At 39.1% G+C, this 17,425-nt stretch overlaps 1 long non-coding RNA gene across 1 annotated transcript in view; it reads left to right on the plus strand.

The window, feature by feature from the left end:
• Positions 1-17,425, plus strand: part of LOC141278216 (uncharacterized) — a 91,158-nt gene that overhangs the window by 54,563 nt on the left and 19,170 nt on the right. The window contains exon 2 of the long non-coding RNA XR_012330563.1: positions 929-1,055. This is a non-coding gene — a long non-coding RNA (uncharacterized lncRNA). The remainder of the gene's footprint in view (positions 1-928; positions 1,056-17,425) is intronic.

A 17,425-nucleotide genomic window follows, 5' to 3' on the forward strand; every position in this document is an offset into this window, starting at 1 on the left:
ACACTAAACACACTATGACTCTTCAGGCTGGAACTAAAGCAAAGGGATTACAGGTTAGTCAACTGTGAAATCAGCCTTTTTTAAGCATTGAATTTCTGCAAGAACTGAATGCAAACCTCATATGATCTCTAAGGGTCTCCTCTAACATTGCCCATTAGATACTGGGCTTGGGAGAATAAATGTCTCCTGGGTGTGTCTGAGTCAGGTGTGATATGCTGAGTCTCTAGGCTTGGTAAGTAACCCAGGGCAAACTAGAAACTCAACCCTCATGTTTAGTAGAGGCACCTCTACTGCCAAAATGTGTACCCCATGCTTTCCTATTCACTGGGTATCAAGCCCTCTATGCCTCACTGCTGCTGCTCAGGCTTGTGATTCCCAGCTCTTCTCCTCTCAGGAGGGAAGGAAAAGGCCTGCAGCATGGGCTCTATACAGTTTGTTTCCTTTTTGTTCCTTCTTTACTGCCTCATTGCTGTGTCATTTCTCTAGCCATATACAGTAAAACTTCCCTCTAAAATAATATCAGCTACTCTTCAGAATTAGTAACATCACAGGTTATATCTGTCCACTGCAGACAACATGGATCAAGTTCACATCTACCCCAAGCAACTGAAGGCTTGCTCTTCCTGGGCTTCTTCCTAGTGACATTCTCTATCATGCGGACAATATCATTGACTACATCTTTAGAGAGAAATGGCTTCCACCCGTCTACCTGTTCTCACATATTTTCATTTTAAGTTAAAGTATTTTTAGAGTTTTATAAATCTTAAAGATAAATTTGAGAAGTCTTTTAAAAGCATTTAATCCACATTACCCCAAACTAAGATTTATAGCTCAGTCATGCATCAAGTAAAGATTCATACATCTTTATAACGCTTTTTCTGGGTAGCTTTAATATAACAGAAATTTTGTTAAAAATCCACGTCTCTAGATCTCCTTGGAAATCTGGAAGATCAGGCAACACTGGACAAGCATCCCATCATAGTAACCTCTGGAGCTGAGTCTTGGCTGCCCCTGACATGTGCTGTCCAGTTCCTCATGGTCTCCCAAGACGAAAGGTGAGTTTTCACTGCTTTTTATTACCTTATGGCTTGACCTTCTGCAGGCTGCACCTGAGTTTGCAAGCTTTGGCTATAATTATTGCATATTCAGATGGAATCAAACTTCATTAGGTCACTTCAGTAAGGCGGCTGCTTCTCTGGCTTTGTCCACACCGAGAATCAAAGTGTTGTTGCCCGTAACAAGGCAGTTCCCCTATTTCATATAACAATGCGGAAAAACTTAGAAGAGTCTTTGAATTCAAGACTATGGAAACTAAGATAGGAAAAGATGTGTTGAGAATGATTACTACGTTATGGCTAACCTACCCTGCGTAAGAACAATGTACTTACCTATATATACAATAAGTATTAAAGCAGCAGTCAACCTATTTTGGGTTCTAGTCACATTTGAAAACTGTTTCCTCAGAAGGAAAGGCACATTTATACAACAACATCACAGGTTCTTCAAAGAACTTTAAAGGTTCCTGGTCCCCCTGACGCCATCTGAGGAACCTCAGGTTCACATGTCTCAGGTGTAGACCCCATGCTCTAAAAAAAGATACAGAGGCGCTGAGGTCAGATTCCTTCTTCTCCCCACTAAAGAACCTGCAAATGAACCTTTACCTAGTGTGACTAAGTGGATAGTTCTGGGTTAGTCTGATTAAACCAGGATCTTCCTTTGTGTTCTCTGAGGTTTAGTCTCCCTGCTTTCTGTTTCACACTATTCACCTTTTTTGTGCACTTAGTCAAGACATACTCTCAGCTCCTCCGGGTGTTATCCACAGAAGGCTACGCTTCTTTCCAGTGGGTACTGCAAATGTAGCTGTGCTGTGCTGCTGCCTAACTCCAGCCCTCGCACCTGCAAGGCTGTGCCCACCATTTTCTCACTATAGGAAGAGCGTTCCTCCACAGGCCAGCACAGAGAGAAGATTTCATCCTCTCTGCTAGGGATAGATCTGTGGACACCAGTGGACTTCCTGGCTAATGCTGTAGAACATTCCTCTGGTAGCAAGAGCTCAAATGTGGTTGCTCAGTTACTCTCTACTCAGCATCCATCAGGATAATACACAGATGGTGGTTACACTTCAGATAGGTGCTCCCTGCAGTAAAAACTGGGAATCCCAGCTACTTAGCCCATCAGTTTCTGTAAAATGCATGGACATTAGGACTGGTTTTAGGCTTTGAAATCTTTTTTTGGGGGGGAGTACTTGGGCCTCTCACTGCTGTGGCCTCTCCCGTTGCGGAGCACAGGCTCTGGACGCGCAGGCTCAGCGACCATGGCCCACGGGCCCAGCCGCTCCGCGGCACGCAGGATCCTCCCGGATCGTGGCACGAATCCGCGTCCCCTGCATCGGCAGGCGGACTCTCAACCACTGCGCCACCAGGGAAGCCCGCTTTGAAATCTTATAATGGTGTATCCAATGATGCCACGTGGAATCCTATTCCACACATTTTCTACCAACCAAGTCTTCAGTTCTTTCTCGTTCTGGTGTCTTTGAATTTTAGCGTTGCAGGGAGGAAGATAGGCTTTGAGATCCTGGATAAAATAACATAAATAAATAGTTCTTTAAATTTTTGACAGCATATTTTTTCCTTAAGCTTTTTCCTTCAGAAAACTGCTGCCAAGAAATTCTGTGTGAAGTAAGTTGCAGAGAACAATCATGAAAAGAGCTCAGAAAAAAGAGGAATTTATCTTTTTTTCAAATGTAGCTTCTCCTGTTTTCCCTGTAGCATCAAGTCTTTAATCTTTAGCATTATAACCTCTGGCCATGTGAGGGAGTTGACATAGCTTCTGTTTGATGATAATGCCTTTTGAAGGGTCATGCCCAATACCGGGGTTTTTCAAGGGATCAAGATTGCTCATGCTTTTTGATGTTTTCCTCTCACAGGCCTGATAAGTAGATAGATGACCATGATAAATGGGTATCCTGGGAAAGTGATAAGAATTCAGAGGTTTGGCATGAGTTATGTCCTCACTCATACAGAAGTGAAGATTCTTTTATCTTTCCTCTTTAATTTCTTAATTACAAGAAAAGATTTCCTATCTAAACACAGAAAGTTCTCAAAACATTTTGTGACTGTTGTCTGATACTAACATACTTTGCTTTAAGAGCCTTTCCTTGTTCAAGTTTTTGTTGTGGTTGTTTGTTTCGTTGTTGTTGATAGGGTCTTTAATAAAAGATAACATCCCCTATTAAATATTGAAGTTGTTTTCCTTTAATAGAAACACTTTGTTGCTGAAATAGCAAACAAGCAAAATTTACCATCCAACCTGAGCATAAGGATATAATGTTGCATATGTAAAGATTCCAAGCTGGTCCCTTCCTTTCTCCCTCTAACCTAGCCTGGTTGCATAGTATGTTCATTGCCTCTGGCCTCACTGCCGAAGTCCTCAGCTTGTACACAAATGTGGGTTCTAACTCAAACCTACCCCCTCAGGCTTCCCCTCTTCTGCTTGAGCATGCAGAAGGAAAAGGTACAAATCCACATGTACTCATCATTATTCTCAGGTAGTAAATGCTGCTCTGGCCCAGGGATCTTAGCAGAATAAGACAGAAGACAGGTGCATGGTCATTCATAGTGTCCGTGGCTCTGAGTGCCGCACACTCTTTCCTCATTCCTGCTTCCTTCTGACTGCTGACTGTCAAAATCATACTCCTTCCTGTTCTCTCTTCTGTGAAAGATCTTTCCTTCTTTGTTGGTTTAGAAGATTGATTTCCTTCTCTATTCTCCAAAGCATCATGCTTTAACAATGGGATGAGGGAGAAGAACATGGATACGGGGGTCTTCAGATCTGGTTAAAATTCCTGCTCTGGTATTTATTAGCTATGTGATCTTGGGCACATTACTTACCCTCTCTAAAATCCAATTTTCTCATCTGTAAAATGGAGATAGTAACAATTATTTATAGGACTGCTGTGATGAGTACATGAGATAAAATACATCAAAGTGCCCATGACAATGCCTGGCACATAGCAGTATTTGATCAATGGCAGCTCCCCCATAAACATTGCATTGGCAGGGCCATGCATCTCTCTGCAACAAAGGCCTGCAAAGGAGAAATATGATAACACTATTACATGTATATTAAATTGACCATTTAAATTGTAAAATATAAGAAAGCAATGGGTCTGTTCGTTTCTTTTCTGTACAAATTGCACATTCTTTTATCTTTTGAGCTAGAAAAATAGGGACAGGCAAGCACTAGTGTAACTTCACTGATAGTCATGTGAATTACATCACCTCACTCTGGGTGTGTTATTCACCAATATATAAGCCATTAACTTTTCTTCCTGCACAGTGAAGATCCACTAATAAAGAGAAATTTTATGTCGAATAATCCATTCTCTCACAATAGTTCTACAAATAACTTGCAGTTATCAAGTTATCCCCTTGATTTCTTTGACTTAGCACCGTGGCTGGTTAATTACATGTCCAGTTCACCTTGTCCGCTAGACTGTGAGCTTCCTGAGGTCATGCCATGGCCTTCTCTGTTTTCCCCAAAGCTCCTACCAGAGTAATTTGTACCCAGTGGTTAATTAATCACTCTATCAGTCCTCTGAAAGAGAAAACTCAAAGCAAACGTGTTAGTCATCCAAGTCCAAGTATGTTGGCATGAGAGTGACTCTGGTAGTCAGGAAAGAGTAAAGTTTGCTTTAATATTTCAAGGCTTCTCTTTCTTTAAATGTGCTTCTCTGGTTTGCTTTGTTCTTGTTCCATCCTAAGGGTGGGTCTAGAGAGTCTGGGGTCAGTCCTCCTGGTTTGGTAGGATCCCAGTTTCTGTCCTAGCTCTCTACCTTATTTCCCATATGACCTTAAGAAATTCCCTAATCTTTTCTAGACTAGCGTCTCCTTTATATCCAACGTTCTCATTTTAAAGATGATGTCTAAGATCCCTTAGTTCTAACAGTTTATGACGAGCATGAAAACCCCTCTTGCTGATTTGGGGTATGCTGCCGAGCTTGGCCTGCTAAGCGACCCTCATCTGAAGACCCTAGGGAGCCACACCCAGAAATTCTGTGGGGGGCAGCAAACAAATGCTGTGACTTCCACACACCACCCTGGGCTTTAGAGACTTTCTCCTTCTTATGTGAGTGGAGGCTGCTGTGCATTCTAGTAATTTCTACCCCAGTGTTGTTGACAAGGCCACCCACCTTTTTTCAGCAGCACTTGACAGCTCAGATTCAGTCTTCTCTCTGACAGATCCAGAGAAAACTCAGAGAAGTCAGCTTGTTCTGTGTGAAGAGAAAAAAAAATCATTAAAATACTTTAATCATAATCACTCTCATTTGATATGTTTTCTAACATGGAGATGATATTCTGTGACTCTTCAATAAAAAACAGAAAGAGACAAAGCCAATTTCCCTGGATTCCATAGTCCCCCCAAATGAAAAGTGATGTAGCCCACTTTTTGGCACCTAATAAGCCCATTATAAAGATTTGCTGTTGAAACAAAGAACACACACTCATAACCCCGTTCTCATCACCTAAGAGCTTCCATGCTTCAAAGTTATCTTCCTGTAGCTAGAGGTTTTATCTCCACTTTAAACTGGAATCTCTTTATTATCCCTATAAAAGTCACTTCTCAACCTAGACTTTTTCAGTGTAGAACACAGTTGGATTTTTTTTAAGTGTATATCTTGTACTTTTATATTGAGCAGGTCCTGAGCTGTGTGAGTAAAGATACTGCATGCAATTCTTGGTTCTAATTTGGAAATAGGACATGCTTTCAAAAACAACAGGAAAGAAGTATAGAGGTAGGAGTGGAGAGACAGCAACATGTATATAAATGGTATCTTTCGAAATTCAAAAAGAGAGCATTTTGCACCATAATTATTCAGATTTCTCCAGTCTCCTTTCAAACCAAGATTTGTTTGCTAGAGGCATTACAATTTAGTGAGACAAATTAGACTAAACTTTTTTTTATCTCTGGTGGTTTGCACATGCACTGATTGAACTAGTATTTCTTCCCAAGATTGCCTGGGAAGATAAATGAACAGGTGAAGCAATTAGGGTAAGGAAAAACTAAAGATTGGCTGACATGATTTAAGTTTACCACTAAGGCAGTTTGTCATTTTGTCTCTATAATCTCTATCAGAATTGACTAAAACAGTAAACATAAATCATTATACTAATTTATTTCACTACACTGTGATCTGGGAAAAGAAGATTTCATTTTTTTCTAAGAGACTTTGGGGATTCAGGCAGCCACTTTGAACTTGTTTTCATGTATATATTGGGGGTGGGGGAATGAGAGAATCAAAAATGAGCACCTCAGTATCCTTAAAACAGTATTTTTTGGTGGCAGGCTAAGTTATTTTTACTACCTTTTGCTAAAATAACTATGGGTTGTGCATTAAAAGCAACTCAACATGGATTGTATTTTTTAAAAAGCAAAACAATTCTTAAGCTAGACGTGTAATCAAATATACTGCTAAAAGTGATTTTTCAAATATGTAGTTGTTAATAAGACTTTAAGCCTTTTCTCTGAAGAAGGCTCTGTCACCCCAGAGTCAGAATACCATCAACTGGGAGTTCTTATGAAACATCAACACTCTTGATAATTAGGGCTGCAACTAAGCCCTCTGAATATAGGGTCAAGCATTGCTGACTCACCAAAACAAAAGTACCATCAAGAGGCCCTTGGACATATGATCCAATTGGCTACTTGAACAAAAATGGGGCCATTCACTGATTAACCTGTGAAGGTAAGGTATCATCTGTGGGTTTTTCCCTTTATTTAGATTAAAATTTTTCTTTTAAAGATAATTCTAATGGTGAACCTATTATAGATAAATAATTACTTCTGAAATTTTTATAGTTTCTGATATTTTTCAGATATTTTCATGTATCTGTGTATATATACTTATGTAGTTGACCCTTGAGCAATGTAGGAGCTAGGGGCACCCATACTCTATGTGGTTGAAAATCTGCATATAGCTTTACAGTCAGCACTCTGTATCCATGGATTCAACCATCCAAGGATCATGTAGTTCTGTGGTATTTGACCTTGGAAAAAAAAATCTCTGTATAAGTGGACCCATGCAGTTCAAAACTGTGTTGTTCAAGGGTCAATTTTAATTTCAAGCCCTGTTGCCAGATTCAACTTTCTAAAGCATAGTTTGAATCTACTTGCATTAGCCTTCAGAAGTGGCTATAAAGTTCTAAGCTAAGATAGTGATTTCAGACAGTAAAATAGTGGATGGATGCAAGATACACTGTGCGTATAGAATCAAGACCAAATTATACAATGGGGCCAAGACAGATCACACAACAGAAGTTTGCCATGGTTACTAGAAACGTAACTTCAGGTAAAGACAAAGAGTGGGGAAGATATTAAATTCACTTTGGGACACTGAAATTGAGGCTTCCCTGTTTTGGTGCCTAGTTAGAGATGTCTCAACAGAGAGTAAGAAGTACTAGATAGATAGATAGAGATAAGGGTATATGATATATGGGACTGGACGTTTTTGTGCTTATTGAATTTATTTAAGATCTGCCTCTTTCTATAAGGAAGAAGAGAAAAAGGAACTAATATTGTGAGCTCCAATTCAGTGCCTTTACTCTTTACATGTTATCTCACTTAATTGTGACAAAAATCCACCAAGATGTATTAAATATTAACCACATTTTCAGTGAGAACATTGCTCAGTGGCAGAGTTAGGCTCTATCTGGCTCCAAAACTCTTTCTAAGACTACTGCTAGTCACTACTCACTACTTCTGAAAAGATGCAAAACATTGCTTACAAAGAAAGTTTTTAGGTCACGTGTTAAAAAGGTAAAAATGCCAGCAACTGGAGATGCCAAGGGGAAAAGTATAGATAGAGAATGACTAAGGGCGAGCAAAGAGCCTCAGGGGAAGACATATAGAAGTAGGGATGACTTATAAGCAGAAAGGGGTGAACAGCTCCTTTGTGTCCTACAGAGGGGTTAAGAAAGATGAAAACCAAGAAATGGCCATTGTGTTTGGTCTATAAGGATTTAGTAATGACTTTTGAGAGGGAAGTTTGCTTACAATAGAAGCCAGATTGCAAACAGCATAATGAGATGGGAGTAAAAGAATTAGACTTAGCTACTATGCAATATTCCTCTAAAATGTTTAACACTAAAGAGAAAGAAAGAGCCATATCTTTCAAGGGAGTAGCAGGGTTAAGGAAAGAAATATTTGTTGTTTGTTCTTGGTTTTTGTTTGTTTTCTCTTATCAAAAGGAGGCTTTAAAAAAAAAAAAAAAAAAAAAAGGAGGCTTTAGCACATTTTCATTCAGAAAGGGAAGCAGCAGAGAAAGAGAGCTCAAAGACCAGAGGGTAATTCAAAGAGCAAGATCTGGGAACACCTTAAAGAACTAGGTTTAGATATAATGATAGTGAGTCAGCCTTTCTGCCTCTCTGAGTAGGAGCTGCTCTTCCTCTGAAAACCAGAAGCAAGCAACCCTGAAGGTACAGAGTGATGGTGACACAGTGAGCAGTGAAGCCAACAGGGCACACAGGAGGAGCAGTCTCTGACCAAGAGAAACAGAGGGGAAGGCCATAATTTAATGGAATCTCTCTGCTCCAGTGACAGATAAAACATAAACAGAAAAAATAAGCAAAACCAGCTAAATTCAAAAATAATATTAACAACTTCACAAACCAGAAACACAGTATCTAGCAGGGCTGATGGTGCAGGTTTGCTGGTGTTAAAATCCAAAATCAGATATAGGTGGTAGAAGTTTAGCTCCTATGAGGTACTTGGAACTGAAAGTTTTCCATGTAATCAAAATAAGCCTTATTCCTTAAAATCAGTGGCTATGATGGGGCTCATCTAAAGAGGCAAAGGAAGCTAAAAATGCTACAGATGTGCCCTATTTAGAGTTGCAACTAAGGAGGTCGGAGGACAACGACCTAGGCCAAGACACAGGAATTGCTGGTTGGGTGACAGCATCTTTGATAGTTTCAATGTCGCCACAGAAAAGGAGTCCTAAAACACCACCTGTTTCTAGAATAAGAACCCCAGGGGGCCTGGAAGGAGTAATTATAAATCTAAGGGAAATAGGGAGGAATATTTAACAGGGAGAGGGAGAGATCCCATTCAACATAGAATGCAACAAAAGCAAATATAGACAAGTGGGACTATAGCAAACTAAAAACCTTCTGCTCTGCAGAGGAAACAATCAACAGAGTGAAAATACAACCAGTGGAGTGGGAGATAATATTTGCAAACCATGTATTTGATAAGGGGTTAATATTCAATATATATAAGGAATTCCTACATCACAAAGGCAAGATAAATAAATTAATTAAAATTGATTAATTAATTAATTTTTTAAAAAGACAAACAAATCAAATAACCTAATTTAAAAATGGGCAAAGCGGGCTTCCCTGGTGGCACAGTGATTGAGAGCCCGCCTGCCAATTCAGGGGACGTGGGTTCGAGCCCTGGTCCAGGAAGATCCCACATGCCGCGGAGCAGCTAAGCCCATGTGCCACAGCTGCTGAGCCCGTGCTCTGGAGCCTGCGAGCCACAACTACTGAGCCCATGTACCACAGCTATGGAAGCCTGTGTGCCTAGAACCCATACTCCACAACAAGAGAAGCCACCGCAATGAGAGGCCTGTGCACCACAATGAACAGTAGCCCCTTCTTGCTGCAACTAAAGAAAACCCGCGAGCAGCAATGAAGACCCAGTGCAGCCAAAAATAAATAAAATAAATAAATTTTTAAAAAATGGGCAAAGAATTTTAACAGACATTTCTTGAAAGAAGATGTGCAGATAGCCAACACGTATATGAAAAAATGCTCAACATCAGTAATCATTAGTGAAATGCAAATCAAAACCACAATGAGATATCATCTCATGTCTGTTAGGATGTCCATTACCAAAAAAAAAGGAGGTGTTGACAAGAATGTGGAGAAATTGGAATCCTTGTACTCTGTTAATTGGAATGTAAAATGGTGCAGCTGCTATGGAAAACAATGTGGAGGCTCTTCAAAGAATTAAAAATAGAAGTACCATATGATCCAGCAAGCCCACTTTGGGGTATTTATCCAAAAAATTGAAACCAGAGTCTCAATAATATGTATGCACTCTCATGTTCATTGCATTATTATTCACAATAGTCAAGATGTGGAAACAACCTCAATGTCCATTGACCAATTAATGGATAAAGAAAATGTGAAATATACATACAATGGAATATCATTCAACCATAAAAAAGGAAGAAACACTGCCTTATATGACAACATGGATGAACCTTGAGAATATTATGCTAAGGGAAAAAAACTAGTTACAGAAGGAAAAATACTGCATGATTCCATTTATATGAGGTAGATAAACTAGTCAAATTCACAGAAGCAGAAAGTGGAATGGTGGTTTCCAGGGGCTAAGGGAAGGGGAAATTGGGGAGTTGCTGTTCAATGGATATAAAGTTTTGGTTATACAAGATGAAAAAGTTCTAGAGATCTGCCATACAACATGTGCTTACAGTTAACATTACTGCACTGTACACTTTTTAAATTGTTGAGGGTAGATCTCATGGTATCTGTTCTTATCACAATAAAAACAAAGTAGACTGCAATATTGAGAACTGAACAACAATCAAATACTACATATCAAAACTTGTTAGATGCAGCTAATATGGAACCGAGGAGTTAATTTACAGTCTTAAATGCACTGATGAAAGAATATAGTTCTGGTAAAGGGTGGTTCATGGTAAAATTCTCATCATTTTCAGATAAATTAATTGCCTCTATAAAACAACTCAGAAAATAAATTTTATTTTATTTTTTTAACATATTTATTGGAGTATAATTGATTTACAATAGTGTGTTAGTTTCTGCTGTATAACAAAGTAAATCAGCTATACGTAAATATATATCCCCATATCTCCTCCCTCTTGCATCTCCCTCCCACCCTCCCAATCCCACCCCTCTAGGTGGACACAAAGCATCGAGCTGATCTCCCTGTGCTATGCGGCTGCTTCCCACTAGCTATCTATTTTACATTTGGTAGTGTATATGTCCATGCCACTCTCTCACTTCGTCCCAGCTTAACATTCCCCCTTCCTGTGTCTTCAAGTCCACTCTCTACATCTGCATCTTTATTCCTCTCCTGCTCCTAGGTTCTTCAGAACCATTTTCTATTTTTTTAGATTCCATATATGTGTGTTAGCATGCGGTATTTGTTTTTCTCTTTCTGACTTACTTCACTCTGTATGACAGTCTCTAGGTCCATCCACCTCACTACAAATAACTCAATTTTGTTTCTTTTTATGGCTGAGTAATATTCCATTGTATGTATGTGCCACATCTTCTTTATCTATTCATCTATCAATGGACACTTAGGTTGCTTCCATGTCCTGGCAACTGTAAATAGAGATGCAGTGAATATTATGGTACATGACTCTTTTTGAATTATGGTTTTCTCAGGGTATATGCCCAGTAATGGGATTGCTGGGTCATATAGTAGTTTATTTTTAGTTTTTTAAGGAACCTCCATACTGTTCTCCATAGTGGCTGTATCAATTTACATTCCCACCAACAGTGCAAGAGGGCTCCCTTTTCTCCACACCCTCTCCAGCATTTATTGTTTGCAGATTTTTTGATAATGGCCATTCTGACCAGTGTGAGGTCATACCTCATTGTAGTTGTGATTTGCATTTCTCTAATGATTAGTGATGCTGAGCATCCTTTCATATGTTTGTTGGCAATCTGTATACCTTCTTTGAAGAAATGTCTATTTAGGTCTTCTGCACATTGTTGGATTGGGTTGTTTGATTTTTTAATATTGAACTGCATGAGCAGCCTGTATATTTTGGAGATTAACCCTTTGTCAGTTGCTTCATTTGCAAATATTTTCTCCCATTCTGAGGGTTGTCTTTTCATCTGGTTTATGGTTTCATTTGCTGTGCAAAAGCTTTCACGTTTCATTAGGCCCCATTTGTTTATTTTTGCTTTTATTTCCAATGCTCTAGGAGGTGGGTCGAAAAGGATCTTGCTGTGATTTATGTCATAGAGTGTTATGCCTATGTTTTACTCTAAGAGTTTGGTAGTTTCTGGCCTTACATTTAGGTCTTTAATCCATTTTGAGTTTATTTTTGTGTATGGTGTTAGGGAGTGTTCCAATTCATTCTTTTACATGTAGCTGTCCAGTCTTCCCAGCACCACTTATTGAAGAGGCTGTCTTTTCTCCATTGTATATTCTTGCCTCCTTTATAAAATATAAGGTGACCATATGTGTGTGGGTTTATCTCCAGGCTCTCTATCCTGTTGCATTGATCTATATTTCTGTCCTTGTGCCAGTACCATACTGTCTTGATTACTGTAGCTTTCTAGTATGGTCTGAAGTCTGGGAGCCCGATTCCTCCAGCTCTGTTTTTCTTTCCCAAGATTGCTTTTGCTATTCAGGGTCTTTTGTGTTTCCATACAAATTGTGAAATTTTTTGTTCTGTGAAAAATTCCATTGGTAGTTTGATAGAGATTGCATTGAATCTGTAGATTGCTTTAGGTAGGATAGTCATTTTCACAATGTTGATTCTTCCAATCCAAGAACATGGCATATCTCCCCATCTGTTTGTATCATTGTTAATTTCTTTCATCAGTGTCTTCTAGTTTTCTGCATACAGGTCTTTTATCTCCTTAGGTAGGTTTATTCCTAGGTATTTTTATTCTTTTTGTTGCAATGGTAAATGGGAGTGTTTCCTTATTTTCTCTTTCAGCTTTATCATCATTAGTGTATAGGAATGAAAGAGATTTCTGTGCATTAAATTTATATCCTGCTACTTTACCAAAGTCATTGATTAGCTCTAGTAGTTTTCTGGTAACATCTTTGGGATTCTCTATGTATAGTATCATGTCATCTGCAAACAGTGACAGTTTTACTTCTTTTCCAATTTGGATTCCTTTTATTTCTTTTTCTTCTCTGATTGCTGTGGCTAAAACTTCCAAACCTATGTTGAATAACAGTGGTGAGGGTGGGCAACCTTATATTGTTTCTGATCTTAGAGGAAAAAGTTTTAGTTTTCTACCATTGAAAATGATGTTGGCTGTGGGTTTGTTATATATGGGCTTTACTATGTTGAGGTAAGTTCCTTCTATGCCTACTTTCTGGAGAGTTTTTATCATAAATCGGTGTTGAATTTTGTCAAAAGCCTTTTCTGCATCTATTGAGATGATCATATGGTTTTTCTCCTTTAATTTGTTAATATGGTTTATCACATTGATTGATTTGAGTATATTGAAGAATCCTTTTATTCCTGGGAGATACCCCACTTGATCATGGTGTATGATCCTTTTAATGTGCTGTTGGATTCTGTTTCCTAGTATTTTGTTGAGGAGTTTTGCATCTATGTTCATCAGTGATATTGGCCTGTAGATTTCTTTCTTTCTGACAACTTTGGTTTTGGTATCAGGGTGATGGTGGCCTTGTAGAATGAGTTTGGGAGTGTTCCACACTCTGCTATGTTTTGGAAGAGTTGAGAAGGATAGGTGTTAGCTCTTCTCTAAATGTTTGATAGAATTCAACTGTGAAGCCATCTGCTCCTGGACTTTTGTTTGTTGGAAGATTTTTAACCACAGTCTCAATTTCAGTGCTTGTGACTGGTCTGTTTATATTTTCTGTTTCTTCCTGGTTCAGTCTCGGAAGGTTATTCTTTCCTAAGAATTTGTCCATTTCTTCCACGTTGTCCATTTTAATGGCATAGAATTGCTTCTAGTAATCTCGCATGATCCTTTGTATTTCTGCAGTGTCAGTTATTACTTCTCCTTTTTCATATCAAATTCTATTTATTTGAGTCTTCTCCCTTTTTTTCTTGACGAGTCTGACTAGTAGTTTGTCAATTTTGTTTATCTTTTCAAAGAACCAGCTTTTAGTTTTTTTGATCTTAGCTATTGTTTCCTTCAATTTTTTTCATTTATTTCTAATCTGATCTTTATGGTTTCTTTCCTTCTGCTAACTTTGGGGGTGTCTTTGTTCTTCTTTCTCTAATTGCTTTAGGTATCAAGTTAGGTTGTTTACTTGAGATTTTTTTTGTTTCTTGAGGTAGCATTTTATTGCTATAAACTTCCCTTTTTTTGTTTTTTTGCAGTACGCGGGCCTCTCACTGTTGTGGCCTCTCCTGTTGTGGAGCACAGGCTTCAGACACGCAGGCTCAGTGACCATGTCTCACGGGCCCAGCCGCTCCATGGCATGTGGGATCTTCCCAGAATGGGGCACGAACCTGTGTCCCCTGCATCAGCAGGTGGACTCTCAACCACTGTGCCACCAGGGAAGCCCTAAACTTCCCTCTTAGAACTGCTTTTGCTGCATCCCATAGGTTTTGGGTTGTCAGGCATTCACTGTCATTTATTTCTAGGTATTTTTTGATTTCCTCTTTGATTTCTTCAGTGATCTCTTGGTTATTTAGTCATATATTGTTTAGCTTCCATGTGTTTGTACTTTTTAAAGTTTTTTCCTGTAATTGATATCTAGTCTCATACTGTTGTGCTCAGAAAAGATACTTGATACAGTTTCAATTTTCTTAACATTACCGAGGCTTGATTTGTGACCCAAGATATGATCTATCCTGGACAGTGTTCCATGAGCATTTGAGAAGAATGTGTATTCTGTTGTTTTTGGATGCAATGTCCTATAAATATCAATTAACTCCATTTTGTTTAATGTGTGATTTAAAGCTTGTGTTTCCTTATTTATTTTCATTTTGGATGATGTGTCCATTGCTGAAAGTGGGGTGATAAAGTCCCCTACTGTGATTGTGTTACTGTCGATTTTCCCTCTCTTGGCTGTTAGCATTTGCCTTATGTATTGAGGTGATTCTATGTTGGGTGCATAAATATTTACAATTGTTTTATCTTCTTCTTGATTTGAACCCTTGATCATTATGTAGTGTCCTTCTTTGTCTCCTGTAATAGTCTTTATTTTAAACTCTAATTTTTCTGATAGGAGAATTGCTACTCCAGTTTTCCTTTGATTTCCATTTGCATGGAATATCTTTTTCCATCCCCTCACTTTCAGTCTGTATCTGTCCCTAGGCCTGAAGTGGGTTTTTTGTAGACAGCATCTATACAGGTCTTGTTTTTGTATTCATTCAGCCAGTCTATGTCTTTTGGTTGGAGCATTTAATCCATTTACATTTAAGGTAATTATCAACATGTATGCTCCTATTACTATTTTTTTAATTGTCTTGGGTTTGTTATTGTAGGTGTTTTCCTTCTCTTGTGTTTACTGACTAGAAAAGTTCCTTTATCATCTGTTGTAAAGCTGGTTTGGTGGTACTGAATTCTCTTAGCTTTTTCTTGTCTATAAAGGTTTTAATTTTTCTGCCAAATCTGACTGAAATCCTTGTTGGGTAGAGTAATCTTGGTTGTAGTTTTTTCTCTTTCATCAGTTTAAATATGTCCTGCCACTCCTTTCTGGCTTGCAGAGTTTCTGCTGAATGATCAGCTGTTAACTGTTTGGGGCTTCCCTTGTATGTTATTCATTGCTTTTCCCTCGCTGCTTTTAATACTTTTTCTTTGTATTTAACTTTTTATAGTTTGATTAATATGTGTCTTGGCATGTTTCTCCTTGGATTTATCCTGTATGGGACTCTCTGCACTTCCTGGAGTTGATTGACTATTTCCATTCCCATATTAGGGAAGTTGTGAACTATAATCCTTCAAATATTTTCTCAGTCCCTTTCTTTTTCTCTTCTTCCTCTGGGACCCCTATTATTCAATCATTGGTGTGTTTAATGTTGTCCCAGAAGTCTTTGAGACTGTCCTCCATTCCTCTCATTCTTTTTTCTTTATTCTACTCTGCAGTAGTTATTTCCACTGTTTTATCTTACAGGTCACTTATCTGTTCTTCTGCCTCAGTTATGCTGCTATTGATTCCTCCTAGAGAACTTTTAATTTCTTTTATTATGTTATTCATCATTGTTTGTTTGCTCTTTAGTTTTCTAGGTCCTTCTTAAACATTTCTTGTATTTTCTCTATTCTATTTCCAAGATTTTGGATCATGTTTTCTATCATTACTTTGAAATCTTTTTCAGGTAGATTGCTTATTTCCTCTTCATTTTTTTTCATCTGGTGGGTTTTTACCTTGCTCCTTCATCTGCTGTGTATTTCTTTGTCTTCTCATTTTGCATAACTTAATGTGTTTGGTGTCTCTTTTTTGCAGGCTGCAGTTTCTTAGTTGCCATTGTGTTTGGTGTCTGCCCCCAGTGGGTAAAGTTGGCTCAGTGGGTTGTGTAGTCTTCCTGGTGGAGGGGACTGGTGCCTGTATTCTGGTGGATGATGCCGGATCTTGTCTTTCTGGTGGGCAGGACTGCATCCGGTGGTGTGTTTTGAGGTGTCTGTGGACTTATTATATTTTAGGCAGCTTCTCTGCTAATGGGTGGGGTTGTGTTCCTGTCTTGCTAGTTGTTTGGCATAGTCTGTCCAGCACTGTAGCTTGCTGGTAACTGAGTGGAGCTGGGTTTTAGCATTGAGATGGAGATCTCTGAGAGAGCTTTCGCCGTTTGATATTACGTGGGGCCGGGAGGTCTCTGGTGGACCAATTTCCTGAACTCGGCTCTCCCACCTCAGAGGCTCAGTCCTGACAGCTGGCTGGAGCACCAAGACTCTCAACCATCTGGCTGGTCTTGCTAAAGCTGGGCCGCTTGCAGCAGCCTGACCAATGGAAGATTCAAATTGGAAATGTTGCCTTAGCACTGGGTGCTAGAGGAGATCTCCATCACTCCATACCAGAAGTAAAAAAGGATGGACAGCTCTCTCTATGTTCTAAAGACTTCTGACAAAGGCAAAAAATCAATTCAATTGGGAAAAGGAAAGTCTTTTCAACAAATAGCAGAGAAATAATTGGCTATTTATATGGAGAATATTGACTTTTACTTCTTATCCATGTTGCAAAGTTAAATTCTGTTCCTCCAGGGAAAATTTCAGGGCACTGCCCTCACCCCCAGTGATAGAGATGGCTCGGGAAACATTAGAACCACCTGAACACATCAGTTCCCTGCTGTAAAAGGCATCTGAATGTCTCCACCTCCTCTGAGAGCTCTAAGCTTGGGTTTTTATGAATCTGAAGTGGCTCCTCCACTGTCTCTTTCACTTTCTGCCAACTGAAGCAGAAGACTCTGAGCCTTTAGAACAGGGCATTAGTCTTCAGCATTGTCGAGGCCATCAAAAATGAGGAAAGTATGAGAAAGTATGAGAAATTGTCACAGCCAACAGGAGCCTACGGAGACATGAATATTAAATATAATGCTGTATCCTTGGCTTCCCATGGCTGCCCAGGTGTGCGTCCCCAGCAAGAATTGACTCCCGGGCCCGAGGTTTCCAGGTACCCAAGAAAATAAATTTTAACATTTAGAACCTACAGAATTCATCAAGATGGCTAGATACTGGAACAATGCACACACAAAAATCAATAGCTT

The sequence above is a fragment of the Tursiops truncatus genome, chromosome 3 (genome assembly GCF_011762595.2).
Source record: "Tursiops truncatus isolate mTurTru1 chromosome 3, mTurTru1.mat.Y, whole genome shotgun sequence".
In the NCBI taxonomy this organism is placed as follows: domain Eukaryota; kingdom Metazoa; phylum Chordata; class Mammalia; order Artiodactyla; family Delphinidae; genus Tursiops; species Tursiops truncatus.